Genomic DNA, 13636 nt, shown 5'->3' with positions numbered 1-13636 from the left:
AAATTCCATATTTCCATCTGCTCTCAAAGGTCAACTGCACTTTGATAATACTTAAAGACATCTCCCATGTTAACCCATGAGAGAGATAGGCGTTGCAACAGTGAAAACTGAATTTGGCAGTATTTCATTTGTAAGGACATGTAAAACACATAAGTACATGTCCCACCCTTAACACACACTGTACCCTGTCCATGGGGTTACCTAGGGCTTACCTTAGGGGTGCCTTACATTTATAAAAAGGGAAGGTTTAGGCCTGGCAAGTGGGTACACCTGCCAAGTAGAACTGGCATTATAACACTGCACACACAGACACTGCAGTGGCAGGTCTGAGCCATGTTTTCAGGACTTCTAGTGTGGGTGGCACAACCAGTGCTGCAGGTCTACTAGTACCATTTGATATGCAAACCCTAGGCACCTCTAGTGCACCATACTAGGGACTTACTAGCAAATCAAATCTGCCAATCATGGATAATCTAATCAACCATATAATTTACACAGAGAGCATATGCACTGGTTAGCAGTGGTAAAGTGCCCAGAGTCCCAAAGTTAACTAAACCCGGTCAGAAAAAAATAGGAGGAAGGAGGCAAAACGATCGGGGATGACGCTTCAAAAATGGCCAAGTCCAACAAAGTATATTCCCATGATTGATGCAGGCACATGTTAAGCCAATACACTTGTGTGATATGTGTGTGACAATGCCAGTTGTAATTGCTACAGAGTATGCCTACATTCCACCCACACATTCATATGTTAGTGCATTCTTCAAATTAGTTTTTAGTTCCGGACTATCAGGGGGAGTTAAGAAAAGTGGCCCTGCACCCAGTGCAGCACCACTATTCTTGCGCCCCTTAATGCCCCCCTACCACCACCACCATGTGTGTGCTGTATTTAAAATAAGGTGCACCATGGGGCAGGGTAGGGGGCATTAGCATCTAAATATTTCATGCTATTGATGTACTGTTCAGGTTTAGCGGCCAAAACGTTGGCGCTAACCCTGAACAGTACATAGGGGCCCATTGTAATCAATGGTGTGCCCCCTTTCATACATTATGCCTGACACAGGTATAACGTGGTGCAAGGGGTTACAAGGTGGCACAATACATGCATTGGGCCACTTTGTAAATCTGATGCATAGATTTTGGCCTCGTTGGGCCACATTGGCGTAAAAAGATTACGCTAATGTTGCACAAGGAGGTGCTAGGCCCTCTTAAATCTGGGCCTATTTTTCAAACGTATTTACAACTGTTGTGGTGTAGTCATGCTCTCTGAGATATGGACAAATGAAAAATGGTATGTGATGATGATAATGAGTACGCCATGAGAATTCATAGTTAAGGTAATTTTATTGCAATATTTAAATGGTGAATCTCAGAGGACAGTGTCTATGTCAAAAGGTTGTGCACAATTTGTTCTCTTTTGCATGCATGTTTCAGCAACAGAGTTTGGTTGTTCCCCCTCCTCCTGTTGTGCATCATTGTTGTCATCCTCCTCATTGGGGACATCTACCTGTTCATCACAGGGAACATTGGTGCATACACAAATGTTATTCAAAATAGTACACTCAAGTATCAGTTTTCAGACAAGGGGCGGTCATATAACAGGCTTCCTCCTGTAAAAGCCTAGCACCTAAACCTGGATTTTAGGGGGCCGAATGTCCTCTCCTCCACATTCCAGGTCCCTCTGTGGCCTTCATTGTAAGCCCGCCCAGCATCAATAGCTGGATTTCAAAAAGGGGTCATGACCCAGGGCTGGATGCTTTAACCTTGGTCCGCTGCAAAGGAATGTGATTAAATTTGTAAGAGATGCATATAATTTATTTACAACGCATGCCTTTACAAAGTGGTCTTTACAACGACAGTGTCCTTACCACACATGCTTTTAGTTGTAAAAGCATGTTTGGTAAAGTAACATGCATGGAAATTCTCCCCCGTCCTGCCCCCTAAACCTGACATCATACCCAACCTGCCCAAGCCCTTAAAACTTCCCCTTTCAGTCCCTGCCCAGAGCCCTAACCCCCTGGCCTACTCTGCCCTGTCCTGAAACCTATCCCAAACTTTCCTAAAAACTACCCGACCCCCCACCCTGCCCTAAACTCTAAAATCTACCCTGACCGACAAATGACCCCATCTGTCCTAAAAACTACCCCCACCCCTGCCCTAAACCGTAAAACCTATCCTGGCCTAAAAAGCTACCCTTCCCTGCCCTAACAACGCCTCCCACCCTCGCCTTGAAACCTAAAACCTAACCCGCCCTGTCCTAAAAACTACCCTGACCCCCTGCCCTAAACCCTAAAATCTTCCCTGTCTTAAAACCTAACCTGCCCTGTCCTAAAAACTACCCGCCCCCTTCCCTAAACCCTAAAACCTAACCTTCCCTGTCCTAAAAACTATACCTCCCCCCAGAACCCTAAAAGCTTCCCTGTCCTAAAATCTACCCTGCCCTGTCCTAAAAACTACCTGGCCCCCGACACCCCAGCCCTAAGCCTTAAAACCTACCCTGTCCTAAAAACTATCCCACCCTTTCCTAAAAACTACCCGATCCCTTATCCTGAACCCTAAAACCTACCCTGCCCTGTCCTAAAAACTACCCCACTATTTAGTTTATAACCAACCAATAGAATCTGTTTAACTGTTGCATTGCCCACCATTTTGAATTTTGTCCATGGCTGTTGTATTTTTCTATTTTTGGTTACCTTTTTAGAGGAGGCCATAAATTGGTCTCCACTCTCTGTATTCCTGATGTAGACCCTACCTTAAGTCCTTTTGCCAAGGGCCTGGATGGTGGCAGTAGCCAATTATAGTGTGTGTTGCTGCATTCCTGAGTAATGTTTTCTGGCTTCCATTAGTGAAGTGGGTTAGGTGTACACAGGTGAAAACCTTGTAATACTGAGCATTTTTTCTAAAGAATGCTCTTGAGCATCATCTACATTGTGTTTACAATAGTGACCACAAATGGTGATGTGAGGAAGAACATAGATTTAATCATAACCAGTTTATGTGTATCTATCTTTACTGTTGTATTTATGGCCTACCTTTACTAAAACACCATTGCAACTTCCTTCAGTTTATTTCCTGCCAAAGGAGAATACATAAAGTTTTCAGCCATCTCAGAACATTGGATGGTATACATGCTTGTGTCAAATAAACACCGAACCCTACTGTGCATTCTGAATTCAAGGGAATACCTGATCTATCATACATATCCTCTAGAGATATACCATCTGCTCCAAATTGAAATATTTTGTTTTGTTGGTTAAAATGTCAAACGTTTCGGAATTATTTGTTCTGTTCTGGCCTGGCCAAGTAATTTAAATATAAGGTGGATCCCCATACTAGCTTGCCATAGACAGAAATACCTTTAGTCATGTGTTGAGCACGTTTCCATATTTCAAAATGTGGAGCTGTGGGCTGCCCATTAACTTAAGGATTAGGAGTTAGGCTAATACTTTACTATCCTGCTTTACATCTGCACCTCATTTTGTTTGTGGGAATGGTGCTAGTCATCCCAAGAAATCCAGAGATGTGCACAAAGCATGCCAAATGCCTTCAACAAAGATCATGGAAGTGATGCCCGCAACCAACATACAAATGTGGATAAGCGTTTTTATGGATCCCCACTATTTAGTTTCCTGACACACATTAGTCTGGAAGTGAGCCCAGGCCAGACACCAACCATAGTGGTGTGGTTGCTGAAATAAGCATCTGTGATCCACAATTTAGAGACAGATGTCTGATGCCTTTTTTGCTGAATAGAGGTCTACCATCAAATTTGCGCTCCACCCTGATGTAGCAGAGGAGCCGCCCCTGTATACCATGCATTCCTGTCCTTTCAGCTGGCACACAATTTGGTGCCTAGTGCCAGCGCAGGCACCCTTGCACCATCATGCAAGGGTGTCTGGGTTGTTGACAGGATTGTATTTGTGCAGGAAGAGACACCTTCCTTCTCAAAAACAATCCATGTTTTTTTTTCCTCTTTCTATGTGTGCTGCAGAATGAAGCACACATAAAAATAGGAAAAAATGACGAGGAGAAATAAAGATATTTCCCCTCATTACATGTTCCCTGGGGAGGCGTACAATTTTGATGCATTACCAGATTTACAGACCCTTGTAAATCTGGGAATGCATCAAAACCCATGGGTTTTGTGTGGCAAAACCCACTGCAAACACCCACCGCAACGAACATGGAATGCCTCCCTGACGCAGTGATGAGTTTCATTACATCATATCTCTGAGGCCATGAAAAGCCACTCAAACTGGGTTTGGGTGGTCTCGTAGTATGGGTCTGCACTCTGCACCACCGGAGGGTTATGAATAATGACACACTAGTAGGGCAAGAGGCTTGCAAATAAGCCCCTCGGGGTCCAAGGACCACAGGTTAAGAACCGCCATCCTGGTGCATGTACATCATCAGCGCAAGACCGTTTTTAGACTGCTTTGTTTTCATGTAAAATCTAGCTTCCTATCTTTTGCATGCTTACTGTTCCTGGAATTGGGTAGCCATAGAAAATTAAATCTAGTCAGGGTGACACCAAGTATATCAGAATTATCCTTCTGCCACCTGTACTATTTATCTTGCTTTTTATTCCTTGCTGTGCACCACGTTAGGTGTCCATTAAAATCAGCTAAGCTTTGTTAATCAGCTGAAAACAGGTATAATTGAATGTCTCCCTCGCACTAAGCCTGTGTGTCGGTCAACTTCATCCAGGAATGGCACTAAGAAGAGAACGGCAATCAATCAGAAAGGAAAAGCTCTAAATTGGATTTAATTTGCTCAATTTTAAAGATGGAGAGATATATTCACGAGACTCGGATTAAACGGCAATATTCCACGGTGGAACACCATTCAGGCCGAAACTGCGATATCACCCGTTCACCAACGTGAATTGCTGCTAGAATTCAATGCCAAGTGCAGCATTTCCTTTTGTTAAGAACTACAAATTGTATACGAAGTGTTTATTTATTTTAATGCAAGTCTCTTCGCTGAGCCATGCACACGAAAGTATTATGCAAATAGTGTTCCTTGGACGTGATTCTGTGTATCCATGTATCACAGAAAAATATATTCAAGGGATTGACGAGGGAGCAGTGCAGCGAAAGACAAATATGCAGAACCATCCATTTACTTATTGCACAAATAAAAAAACGATTAATTAAATCATCCTTACAGCTCTCAGACGTGTGGGCGCAAGCGCTTTGAAAGTTGGGTCTTTCCAGATTACGCACTATTTTATTCTTTCATACATGGCCATGGTCAACAGACATTGGGGACGACCTCAAGGCCAGTAGTGCTGAAATATTTTGTTTTTTTTAGAGTTTTTGTTTAAGGAGCACTCTCGAAAGAAATAAGGAACTCAAAATAAATAAGTATTCATAAAGTCAATAGGTCTGTTTCATTAGGGCAAGTGTATCATAATATTCACTAACTATGGCAGAAAACTTTGGTGTGCTGCCCTAGCTGGCATAGACAAAACAGAACCTAATGATGAAGCAGCATCTAGACATAATGAAATGCCACAAACAGTTAGGAGCACACCTGCCTAACATCCCAGCAAATAATCAGCCCCATTGCATCATGATAAATGTAGTTTCCTCAAAAAACGAACTCAGTTACTTTTAAATATTTCACCTCTAAATAGGTGCAGCCTTTGCTGTGCATCTCTGGACACATGTGTTTCTGGGTTATTCCCTTCTTCTGCAGAGAACAAATTTACAGGGTGCTAGAAATGCTGCCATTAATCATTCGGTTTCAATACCTCTTCACTGGCATGCCGGTGCCTGCTCCAGAGCTCGTCAACCCAGTGGCGCAAGGGAGCCTTACATATGAAATGCCGACTGTGAGTAGATCCTCTGCTGCCTAGCCTGCACTGAAAGAGTTCAGCTTTAATTTCAAAGCAGAATGTAAGGAAAGAGAGTCACAAGATGAGCATTGTTTTGTATGCCATTAAATTAAAAAACATATGGACATAATAGCCATTTTGACAGTCAATATTTTCTTTGCGTTTTATTTAAAAAAATCCTATATGTGTAAATCTTTACAAAAAGAGCTATAAATTAAACAACATGGCATGTTGTTCTGTTATGTACAGTTATATGCTGCACTGTTATGTTATCTTAATTTCTATAGTACACTACTCACTCTTCAGGGTGTCCTAGCGATGAAGCAGGAGATGTATTGGACGAAGCAGGGCTGGTGCCAGGTCTTTAGTTTCTTTTAAAATTCAAGAACTCAGGAGGAAGCTCTAATGTGCAGGAGCAGGCCATTCCAGGCTTTAGGAGTGAGGTAAAATAGGGCATGACTGTCAAATTGGGCTGTGTATGTGTGGAGGTGTGTGTAAGTAGGAGTTTAGCTGAGCAGATGTGTCTGGTAGGGTTGTGCAAACCTATGTGGTTGTTGAGGTCTGTGGGGAAAATGCTGTTGAAGGCTTTGTAAGTGTGTGAAGAGTTTGAAGAGAGCTCTTTTGTGGCTAGGGAGCCAATGGAGCTACTTGAGGTGCCAGGTGATGTGTGCGTGGTTGGAGGCTGAGGGTGAGAAAGAACCTAGCGGCTTCTTCTGGTCAGTTGAGCATTGATTTAAGCATAGAGTACATTGCCATAGTCTAACCTGCTTGTGATGAGGGCTTGGATTACAGGTCTGCAAGTTTTGATGGGGAGCCATTTGAAGATCTACTCGAGCATCTTTAGTGTGTGGAAGCAGGGGACTGAGACTGTGTTCACTTGGCCTGTTATGGTGAGTTGGTTGTCATTTACTATCCAGAGGTTCTTTAAATGGGTTGCTGGGAAGGGTGAGAGTTGACGTTTGGGAGGGCACCAGGTGCAGTATGAGTTGGATGTCATCAACATATGTTTCGTTTTTTTCAAACATATGTTATTGCATTTTGACTGTGAAATTACAACAGTGCAATGTTCTAGTATTACTTACATGTCTTGTCAAGGTTCCGACATTAGTCTCTATCTCTTTCATATGTTCATTAAGCAAGTAATCTTTAATAATAAATGACAGCAAGTATGTGATTACTAGTATTATCTTTCCATGTTAAGTAACTGAACATAACAACAACAATCTAGTCCTTTACTTAGCTATGTCCTTGCCCCACCCCCCTTACCACGTGCACTATGTCAAATCATACTCCTTCTTACATTTGTAGCACATATAGAACATGCAAAGTTTACAATGTCCTGCATTCAGTTTGGTATGATGGCTAGTACTGATATTTGTAAACAGAGGACATTGTGAATGTTCATGTGGGACTTGAGAGCACTGCACAGAACGTAACTAGCATCATCCGTCTGTGTGATGAATTGTTCTAGGAAGGTGTCCCTGGTTATAGATATGGCCACCTGCGTAGTCCCTCACATTCCTCACTTTGAAGTGCCAACCATTCCTCGAAGCCCCATTTTTGTACCTCTTCGCGCCTTCAGAATGAGAGGAGGGGTGGATGATCTGTCGTTTGGCCAGTAGGAGTGAAAAATCAATAAAGCATGTTTCAATCCTAGACATTTTGGGCTTGGGACATAATCCTAGTATGCAGTGCCCTGTATTGTCCCTATGGTGTTTGTCCATCAGTGTTTTAAGGGAGTTGGTCACCTCTGTCCAATAAGAGGACAGGGTGGGGCATGACCATAACAAGTGTAGGAGGTTTCCATCGTCAGCCCGGTATTGAGGACAAGAAGATGTTGCTGCGGGGAAAATATGGTGCAATCTAGCTGGTGTGAGCTATGCTGCATACAATACTAAAAATTGGATGAACTTAAACTGTGTGTTCAGAGGTATTATACTAGGATATTCTAAAAGGAATTGCCATTCTATGTCATGAAATGGACACCCGATATCTGTTTCCCAAGCCTCTCACAGCGTGGTTAGCTGTTAGTGTACAGCCATCTACTCAGGTTTCATCCCGTGCCCATTTCACACACTGCCTGTACTAAACCATGAGTGACTGGTTCATCTACCATTGGAGACCAATGCTCTTGTATGTAGTTTAAGATGCTGGCTTGTGTTAGGAACAGGGAGCGAATAAGTCGAGGTTGCATAAAGTCTCTACATGAGATAATTGTCTAAACCTAGACCAAAAATGCAAACTTACACCAAAATTCTAACTTTACTATTAGTAAAGGTAGACTTTTCATCTAAGTTAACACTTTTGGTCTAAACCTAGACCAAAAGTGTAACTTTACTATGACCTAAACACACTTTCGGTCTGAACTTAGATTTTTGGTTGAAGTTTACCCCTGTGAATCAGGCCCATAATCGGCATATTATGAGCTAGTATGTTGTGTAGATCCATTAGGAATACCCAGTCTGCGGCTGCTTGTTGGATCTTTTGGGCCGAAGGGCTCCATCCCCAACATGAATAGTAAAGGGAACAGTGGGCCAACCTGTTGCATGCTGTGGCGTATCAATCATGGCGAGGAAGTGTGCACCTGTCTTGGCCCAGGTTGATGTAGAATATGCCAATCCAGCCTATAAATGTGGGGGAAATATGAAACCTCTGCAGTATGGCGAACATGTATTCCAAATCCAGGAAGTCGAACAACTACTGTAAATCTAAGGGGAGACCTTCTGCATTGGGAAAGGTGTCCATAGCTGTTTCCATTACTTGGTATAGTTGATGTATATTTAATGAGGTGTTTCTGTGAAGTACAAAGCTGCATTGATCGTTGTTCATTAAGTCTGGGAGAAGAGGGAGCAGTCTCAGTGCCAGTGACTTACGGAGTATTTTGTATTCTGAGGTCAAAAGAGAACGTGACCTATAAGAAGAGAGGCCTGCTGAGGTTTGAGCGGTGAGGTAACCAGTGCCAGGCTCGTGGTGGGTGGTAATGTCCCCACCTCCAGGGACACCCTATTAAGTGTTTCTAATCAGGGAATCAAGCATATCTTGAATGTGGAGGAAAAATCAATAGGCAAACCATAAATGCCTGGTGTTTTGTTACATTCCTTGCTTTTAATAGCATCTCGGAGTTCCTCTGCAGTCAAAGGAGTCTCAAGAGTCTTACACACCACTTCCGATATCCGTGGCAGTCTCAAATCTCCCAGTAAGCATTCTCTATCTTCCAGAGATAGATTTGTGTAATATTCACAAAAGGTGCCATTAATCTCCAATTGTGTAGTAGTGGGAGTTCCAGAAGGAATGGCAATAGTAAGAATTGATGTGGGGGATGTCGGCCCTTATCATACAGGCAAGTAATGTCCCTTCCTTTTTCACCTTCAAAATGTAGTGTCTGCATGTAAGGTTTATGATCAATCAGCCTCAGGCATTATAGGGCTTCGTTGTGACGGATCCTGCTCTCTTGTAGAGTTTCAGAGTTTTTGTGGGCATGTACAGCCTAACTCCCAAGTGTCCCCTTTTGAGATTCCATATGTTTTAGTTCACAAATTACCTAGTGTCTAGTGCCCACAGTGGTGGCTACGGACACCCCTGTATAGCGACTTTAAATGCTTCCAATTCGATCAGGGGCATCGTGGCAGTGCCCGCTTTTTCAGTAAAATAGCTGTCAATTGCAGTGCCTAGAGTGTCCCTAAAAGCTGTATCTTCTAGTAGGGATGGTTGCATATGTCATGTGGGTATCTGTCAGCGGACTTCCCCCCAGGATAAAACCACCTTATGTGGGTTGTGGTCTGACAATGTTTTGCCTAAATAAGTTGCATCAAAGAATTTCCTAACCATGTGTCAGGTTGAGGATACGATCCAGAAGAGTACGAAGGTTATGTGGTAATGAGAAAAACAAATACTCATGCATATTCTTATTATGGGCCCTCCAGTCATATGTCATAGACCAGTGTACGAGCCAGTCACCAAATGGCCAGGCCTGTCAGATGGAATTTGTGCCTAGCAAGGAGGGTGTGAACAATCTTAATCTATATCTAGGACTGCATTAAAATGTCAACCTATGAATCACATAAGGTGGGATGATTCCGAGAGGGCTACAGAGAGGTGCTGTAGAAAAACATCTTGTTTTGAATTGGCAGCATATATACTACCCAGCACCACCATTTCTCCATCCAGCAGGCCTCAGATTAAGTTGTATCTTCCCTGTGTCTCAATTTGTGTGTCTTGTGCTTCATATAGGCATTCCTCAAACATATCCAGAGTCAGATGTGGTAAAGAGTTGACCTCTCCATTTCCTACAGACTTTGGTTACCTCTGGAGAGGAAAGGTGAGTCTCCTGGAGACATACTATGTGTGCCACTTGTCTATTTAATTGTGCCAGTACTCGATGTCTCTTGTGAAAAGACCTTAATCCCCTGACATTTCAGGTTAGTATTTTATAATGATGTGGTATAAGTGCAATTTTGATGAGCTTGGAGTGCACTCAATCAGTTGTTCATTTTCAATGTAGTGCTGGACAAGAATATCACAAAGACATTTCTGGTGCAGAGGTGAACATTTTCTCAATACTAGGACCAACAGAAAATGCCTGTACGACCAAAGTAAGGGTAATCAACATGACATGTTAAACTAAGAACTCATTGTGCGTTCGCTTGTGAGGGCTGTGAATGTAGCTTAATTATCACCCCTGGTTTGAGAGATTCGGTATCACCTGTAACCAGGGGGAGCCCAGGAGTCACAGCAATGAGTGCAAAAAGGGAGGAAAAGAACAGAGTGCTCTTAGGGGATATTGAGGGCTGTGCAATGAGAGGACCCAAAAGATGTGTTGGGGGGTGTACAGGCCTCTGTGGAACAAGGAGATAATTTTATCTTTATACTGTCCCTACAATATAGCCCGTGGTGATTTGGTCTGGGGGGAGGGAGGAGGGTCTCAAGGGATAAAGGGTGAGCAGCGAGTAGGACGAGGAGAGACAGCACAGGTATGTGTCAAGCACAGGTATGTACTAATCAAAACATTAGTTGTGATGTACTGAGTCTCACCTCTCTGAATATATTCCATGAATCCCCAGTAGGCCAACATTGCAACAAAGTCAAATAACTGTGCCAGCAATCTGTGGCATTACCATTGGAAAGAGTACCATGCTTCCATTTGAGTCGTATTCGGAGTCCGTGTTTGCTGATGGGCTGGACAATGTAGAAAACATTGTTGCTAGTACTGCTTGCTTACCCTCCCAGGCTTGTTGTGGTGATGACACCGATTTCGACGTCGGTCATCTTGGAGCCTTAGGGCATCTGGGAAGCTCCTGCATACTCCTTCTGGTTGAGTCAGATGGAGGGAGATTCCGTGCGGTCAGGTATTGTCATTCCAACCAGTCCCACGCTGCATCCAGAGTATCAAAGAATGAGGAGCCTGTTCATGTAAAATCCTCAAAGATGCTGAGAAAATCAATGAATAGGTGAGGCCCTTGTTTCACAATTGTTTTTAATTGACTGAAAGGAGGCACGTTTCCTCTTCACCTCCAAGGTGTAGTCCGTAAATAGAGACACTGTGACATTGTCTACTATTATGGGTGATATTTCTCTGGCTTTTTGCAATAAGTTGTCACAGTCTCTGTAGTCCAGGGTCCTTGCCAATACAGGGTGCGGCAGCACCCCTGGAGAGGGTTTATGAGTTGGCTGTCTGTGAGTGCGTTCCACTGTAAATACAGGCGATAGACCCTTGTGCGCTACCGATGCCAGGAAACCACTGCTTAGTAAATAATGTAGCATTGGAGCCCTGCGTACCCTCTAGTATCCTATAATGAATACATTATTTTGACCTGCTTGATCCTTGGGATCTTCTGCTCTTTCATGTAAGGCCACTATTTGTTTACCAAGATCCGTTAGTGTAGTAGCATGAAATTCTTGTGAAATTTTTGTCGTGGAGCCAATTTTGAGATCTCTGCCTCTGCAGCTTTTAGTCTGTCATTCACTTTACAATGTGCCTCTTGCAGTATTCCAAGGTCCCTGCTAATGAGCCGATGCAATGTTCAATAGCTGTTCTTGAGGACCTGATTTTCTGTAGTATCATAGCCAGTTTGTCTGGGTTGGGCTCCAAGTTGGTGGGAAGTATGCAGTCTTGTGTGCGAGTGAGGGAGCCATCCAACCACTTTTTTGTGATAGCTCGTGAGCGCGCTGGGAGGATGGTTCTACATTTGTGGTGCAGCCCATGCAGCTCAGTAATGATCTGTAGCTTTAGGGAGTCACCTGTACAACAATACAGCTCAGGTAGCAAAAATAAGAATAATGAAAAAGGGCACAGCGGTCAATTTTACGCCACCGAGAGTCATGCACACAAGTCTCAGCCTGCCCACAACAGTGGTACTGTATTTCACTTTCAATTCAATTTGGCAGAGGCTCTAGTAAGCTCCAGGGTCACCATTCAGTGCTAGTGATGAGTCAAGGTGAGGTCCGGGGGTGCAATTCCATCTATCACTATTAGTAGCGCTAGGCTGCAATGGTTTAAGTTTGTCTCAGAGAGTATAGGTCTTCATATACAATTAATACCATATGACTCAAGCAGGTAAGGTGGCATAAGCTCCTCTCTTCATCAAAAACACAATCTAATCCTTGGGTGTCGCATTTGTAACCCTACAGTGCGCCCCTTGGTGGTCAGCGATGTTGTACTGTTGCTCTCATTAGGCCACAAACAGAACAGGAGTGTTTGGGATGGTGCAGGCTGGGGACATCATCAACAATGCTGGGTCAGTGAACACGGGACACGTAGAGGCCCATCCCTCCTTTGCAGGTGTCAATATGCAGGGCAGGGACCTCGGCCCCCACGGCAGCCGATGTCATTGTGCTTCAGGCCATGCGTTAAAGCTACAGTCCTTATGTTTATTACCTGCCCAAAAGACCCCCACACAGTAGACGGCCCACAGCCTTCACCAGCGATTGTGTACTATGTCCTTAGTTCTGTCAGTTCTATGGCACTCCTTGGGCAATCATAGAATGCTCGGGTGCCATGTGTGACTGAGAAGTGGAGAGCCCACTTCTCTGATGCAGTGGCTCAGAGCAGACGCAGGCGCCCCAGGGCCCAGGCCCTAACTCAAAGTCCACAGGTGGGGAGAGTCCGGTCACCGGTGATCCAGGGCCACATATCAGTCCAGCCCAGGTCAGTCAGCAGGGTTCATGGGGTCACAGCAGAGGCCCATAGGAGTTTTCCAACCCAGGATCATGCTGGATGGTGTGCGATTCCCGGTGCCCACAGGAGTCTCAGGAAAGTAAGTTCACCTTTTATGGGACTCTGGCCATGCCCTCTGTCGTTAACATAGGATATGACATTGATTCCGTGGTGCAGATGATGCTGGCAAGTGGGGTCATGTGAGCATTGAACAGAGTGAGGATTCTTGTGGAACTCCACAGATGAGATTGACTGCATCCAAGGTGAAGGGGACCAGGCTTATTGACTAGTTGTGGTCTGTTAGGAATGAGCAAGTCCAGCAAAATGTGGGACCTTTAGTGCTGGCCTTATTCAGTTGTTGGATAAGAGTGGGGTGGCAGACTGTGTTGAAGGCTGTAAAAAGTTCCAGTAGGATGAAGGCTGATGTGTCAGCTCTCTTCACAATCACCCAGATGTAGACAGTGACATCAATGAGGGAGGTCTCTGTACTGTGAATTCAGACTGATTGGCTTTGAGGAGGTTGACACAAATAGCAGGTCAGCCGTCATGTTTGCTGTTTTGGCACAAAGAGCCAGTCGTCACTGAAGCTGTGTGCTGCCATTCAACATAGGTTGTTGCTTTCGGCATGAAGTGCAGGTCTTACT

Source organism: Pleurodeles waltl, chromosome 3_1 (assembly GCF_031143425.1).
Source record: "Pleurodeles waltl isolate 20211129_DDA chromosome 3_1, aPleWal1.hap1.20221129, whole genome shotgun sequence".
NCBI classification, from domain to species: domain Eukaryota; kingdom Metazoa; phylum Chordata; class Amphibia; order Caudata; family Salamandridae; genus Pleurodeles; species Pleurodeles waltl.
Note: the sequence above shows the minus strand (reverse complement) of the source record.